This window comes from Schistocerca piceifrons, unplaced genomic scaffold, assembly GCF_021461385.2.
Source record: "Schistocerca piceifrons isolate TAMUIC-IGC-003096 unplaced genomic scaffold, iqSchPice1.1 HiC_scaffold_698, whole genome shotgun sequence".
Classification (NCBI taxonomy): domain Eukaryota; kingdom Metazoa; phylum Arthropoda; class Insecta; order Orthoptera; family Acrididae; genus Schistocerca; species Schistocerca piceifrons.
This window is the reverse complement of record NW_025728946.1, coordinates 12,501-17,500: the sequence shown is the minus strand read 5'-3', so window position 1 is coordinate 17,500 and position 5,000 is coordinate 12,501.

Genomic DNA, 5,000 nt, shown 5'->3' with positions numbered 1-5,000 from the left:
TGAGCACACGTGCAAGGGCCCACACTTCTGTGACGTGGGGGCAGAGGAGGCGATGCTCCCTGGTGTCAACGTCACCACAGCGGCCGCAAGCAGCCGAGGGTCGTAGGCGGATGGCCGCCAGGCGATGGTTAGTGGGGATTAAATTGTTGACTACACGGTACCATAGCGCCGAAACTGCGGTGGGAAGGGCTGAGTTGTTAATATTAGCCCAAACTTGGCGCCAGATGACCGACGGTCGTCTGTCCTCTAATTTATGTGGCGTGGGCTGGCCTCGGAGTGCCTGGTAAAGGCGCTTCGACGTGCGTGCCTTGTCAGTGGCCACTGTGAGGACATAACTGCGGTGGAAGTAATAGTCTCTGACCGTCGTCAGCCGGAACGGAATATGCGTCAAACAGACCGGTGCACGCGCCGAGTGTGGACGATAACGGTCGAAGAGGACCGCTGTAGTCCCACCGGGGTCGGCTTCGCGCAAAGCGGTGACACGGTGTATCAGAAGGGCCGCACATTTCCGGGAAAAGTCAATGAGGCCGAGGCCGCCATCGGGCTTCGGCAGCGTACAGGTCAGCGCATCAACCTTGAACAGCGCATGCCGCCACAAGAGCCAGTATACTGCTTGCGAGATGGCTCGGCCGATCTGCTTCGGCAGCGTAAGGAGTTGGGCGACATACCATGCCCGTGAGAGGAGATAACCATTAATCAGCTGGATGCGTTGATGGAGGTCGAGCCGTCGATCAGCGTGGCTCACGCAAAGGCCCCTGATGCGTGTGAGAAGCCGCCGCCACGTGAGGGTTAACATACGCTGCGGACAGGCAGTCACCTCAAGACCCAAGATGCGCTGTTCCCCCACAACGCGGTACCAGGGGCGTTCGACGGTCAATGATCGTGGCCCTAGCGGAAGCAACACGGTCTTGTTGGGATTTAACTGAGCACCGGAGGCCCGTTCATAAACGTCGAGAACGCGGCGAACGGAATCGATGTCCCTGGCGTTAGCAACGAACACACCAACGTCATCGGCGTAGGCTGCACAGCGGAAGGTGACGCCTGGGAGAGCGACACCGTCGACCAACCGGCCAATGTCACGCAGCAAGGGGTCCAGCGCCAAGGCAAACAAATACATCGACAAGGGACACCCCTGTCGAACTGACCGCCTGATGGGAATGGGGCGCGACCGGCAACCGTTCACCACGATAGTGGAATTCGCCCCATCCAAGAAGTGCCGGGTGATGCGTATGAAGCGCTCCCCAAAACCCATCCGCGACATAACGCCCAGCAGGTAAGGGTGCGAGACCCTGTCAAAGGCACCGGCGAAGTCCAAGGAAAGAATGGCAGCCGGAGTGCGAGTGTCAGCGGTGAGGAAGACAACATCGCGGTACAGGGAAGCGGCGGTGAAGATGTTCCGACGCGAAACGCCACAGGATTGAGTGGGGCAAAGTACCTTAGTCATCGCCTGTTTGAGACGAGAGGCCACGCATCGTGCCACCAACTTATAGTCAGTGTTAAGGACAGTGATAGGACGCAGGTCTTGAGCTCGGCAGTGACCAGTCACCTTTGGAATAAGGGCAATACGTCCAGATAAAAAGTCGGCGGGTAAGTCGCATCCAGCAAAAATCTCCTCGCACATTGTGCAGAAACGGTCGCCGAGCAGGTCCCAAAATTGTTGGTAGAACTCATAAGGGAGACCGTCGGGGCCAGGTGACTTGCGTCCCGGACAGGCACGGAGGACAGATGTGAGGTCAGCGAGTGTCAGGGGCTCGGTTAAAGAGTCGCGGTCATGATGATCCAAAGAAGTTGGCACCCCACTGACAAGTGCACGTTGGGCGGCGACGTCGACCTCAACATCCTGGAAGAGGTGCGTGAAATGGTCCGTCAGGTGTTGGAGGACGTCACGGTTGTCCGTGATACGCGCACCATCGTCTGTCTTAAGGCGCAGAATGGTGTTCTTCTTGGCACGAGTTCGTTCAGAGGCAAGGTGATAAATGGATGGCTCCTCGCCTTCAATCAGGGATGCAGAACGACACCGCACCACCATACCGTCGGCTTTCTCCCGAGAGAAGCGAAGGATTTGCGCCTTAATTTTGTTGAGGCGCAAGTGGAGCTGATCGTACCTGTCAGCAGGAAGAGTCAGGGCGTCAGTGAGACACTGCTGATAGAAGGCCAACGTGCTACGTTTCCAGTGGGCGACGTCGCGACTATATTGCCGGATAACACGTCGCAGCCGGGGCTTCGCACAACGGAGCCACCAAACCACCGTGGTAGGGTACCGGGAAGTGTCCACGAGACAATCCTGCCACGTTTTCGTGACGAGAGCACGAAGTTCGGGCAGGGATAGATGAAGGGTATTCATCTCCCAAGAGGTGCCACGAGGAACCGGGACGGGACCCGCGATACGCAAGGAACACGAGTACGCACAGTGGTCACTAAAGGCCACGGGTATGACTTGGACGGCACAAAGGGCGGGAGTCAAATCAGCCGAGACATAAACACGATCAATACGGCTGGCTCCAGTGGGATAGATGTGGGTAAATTGCGTGTAGGCGGGATGGAAGTGGCGCCACGTGTCAGTAAGGTCAGCCGCCTGAAGGAGTGAAGCGAGCGCTTCACACCGCATAGGCGTCGGGACCTGGTCAACTCCGGCTACCACACAGTTGAAGTCTCCGCCAAAGACGATAGGGCGACGAGCTGCTAAGAAAGGGGGGAGATCAGACTGAAAAAGTGTTGTTCTATCATGCCTGTGGTTAGCACCTGAAGGAGCATAGACATTTAGAAAAAGGACATCTTGAAGGATACATGCAAGGACGCGACCGTTGGGTAGCGTGGTAACATGGGATGGAGTGAATTCTGATCGGTAGAGCAAAGCAGTACCCCGCCGGGCGTCAGGGTCGATGTTATACAGTGCCTCATAACCAACCAGGTCAGATAGAAAAGGGGCACAAACCTCCTGGAGAAATACCACATCAAACGCACCAAGGCGGAGAAAGTCCTTCAGAGATCGAAGTTTGACCGGGTTGGAGATGGAGTTAATGTTGACCGTTAAAAGGGAGAGGGCTCCCGGCGGACGGTCAAAGGCAGGCATGGGAGAGCAACACAGAGTAGACAACGGCAGATAGGGTCACGGCCGTAGGGAAGCAGGTGTGGAAACATCCACACCAGAACCCAGCGATATCACCCCGGATGTGAGAAACAAATACCAAGCAGCTCATGTGGGGAAAGGCCCACTCAATCACGCATGTCATCGCCCTCGTCGTCAGCCCAGTTCAGGCCCCCCCCATCGGCAGGATAGTCTGAGCCAGGCGGCGCAGACGGGTCGGACACAGAAGGATGTGAAAGGGTACGAGTACGCTGCATTGGCTGGTCGCTACCCTGCTCATGTTTTCGTTTTGCAGGGATCGCTCCCCGATCTCGCGAGGAACTGATAAGAGCCTCTAGTTGCCGAGCAGTTTGCCGCATACCGCCCGAGCGGTCAGCGGAAACAGAGCGGGAAACTGAGGAGGCCTGAGAGTCAGCCTCACTGCCGCTCTCAGGGGGACGTAAACCGTCCGCCTCCTCCGCCGGCTGGTCCGGGCTCGCCTTCTTGCGCCGATGACGGCGGCGGGGGGACTTAGCGTCATCTGCCGGGACGGGTGGGGGAGGAAGAACGACCTCCATCTGTTCGACAGCGACCACATCACTCGCCATAGCAGGCACATCAGACGCCGCCGGCGGTACCGCCACAACGGGCGTCTGGTCCGGGGCGGGTCCGTCAACCGGTGCACTGGGTGCCGGTTGCACTGCTTCTGGCGGGGGTGACACGTCAGTTCGCTCAGCGGGACGGTGGGCAGCGCCCGCCACTACCTCGCTGAGGAGAGGCACAAGGTCGGTACCAGCAGTGCGTTCCCGCGGCAGTTGCACAGGACGCCGGCGCGGGCAATCCACGCGGAGATGCTCCGTCGATTGACAAAGGGAGCAAGTCTGCGGTTGCCCAATATAGGTGACCTGGGCCCTGGTACTCGCAACATTGATATACGACGGGATGTGCTGGCGGAGGTCCATGCGGACACTACGAACGCCGCTGTTGCCCTGGAAACGGTAGGCACTGCCCCACCTCTCATTCGTGATGCTGAGCACCGTGCCATACCGCGACAGGACACGGCCGATTACGTCATTGGGACACTCAGGGGGTACGTTAAATACCCGCACAGTCCGTATCCCAAAGCCAGATGGCACTATATGCACTGTTCCGACAGTTCCATCGAAGTAGCGGAACGGATGTTCGCCCGCGAGTGCCAGGCCATACTTTTCGTATTTCTCTTGGTCGAGAAATTTCACGAATAACGAGAATAAGACAAAATCCAGTTGAAAGGTGTCGACGTCATTTTCCGGTACTTTCAGATCACCAAATATCCATTCCTGTATTTCAAAGGCCGTAGGCCGTCTCGCTGCTCTGTCGAATACGCATTGAATGCTGTTCGACCGGTTCGACATATTCACCGCAAAAATATCAACGCTGGAAAAAGCAAGAACAAACGAAACGACCACGAAACGCGACTCGCGACCCGCTACAGAGCACAACGGACCGCTCCGACCGCGGGGTGCTTCTTAGCCAAAAGGCCGAGAAGCGATAAGGAAAAACCGCAGCCGAAGGGCCTAAATGCTTGCAGCGTGTGCGCTCCACATGTGGGAGTGACACACGGTGGTACGGGCCGATATGGCAACTGGCGACCGTCGAAAACACCGCAAAAGCAAGTGCTGGAGGAAAGACAATTCACGGGAGCACTCGTCACCAGCCCAGTACTACCCTCCATGTCGAACAGTAAACCGCGACTCCCATTTGAACGCCGCTAGCTGCCAGGGCAGTGGAGAAGCCGTGAGGCCGCCCCACAGCAGCGCCAGGCCGGCGCGAGCTACACCGTCGCGAGGCCGGCGCGAGCTACACCGGCGCGAGGCCGGCGCGAGCTACACCTAGCCGAGTGCTTACATCGTCCACTGCCTACTGCGTACGTGTGTACACACGTATTCTGCGT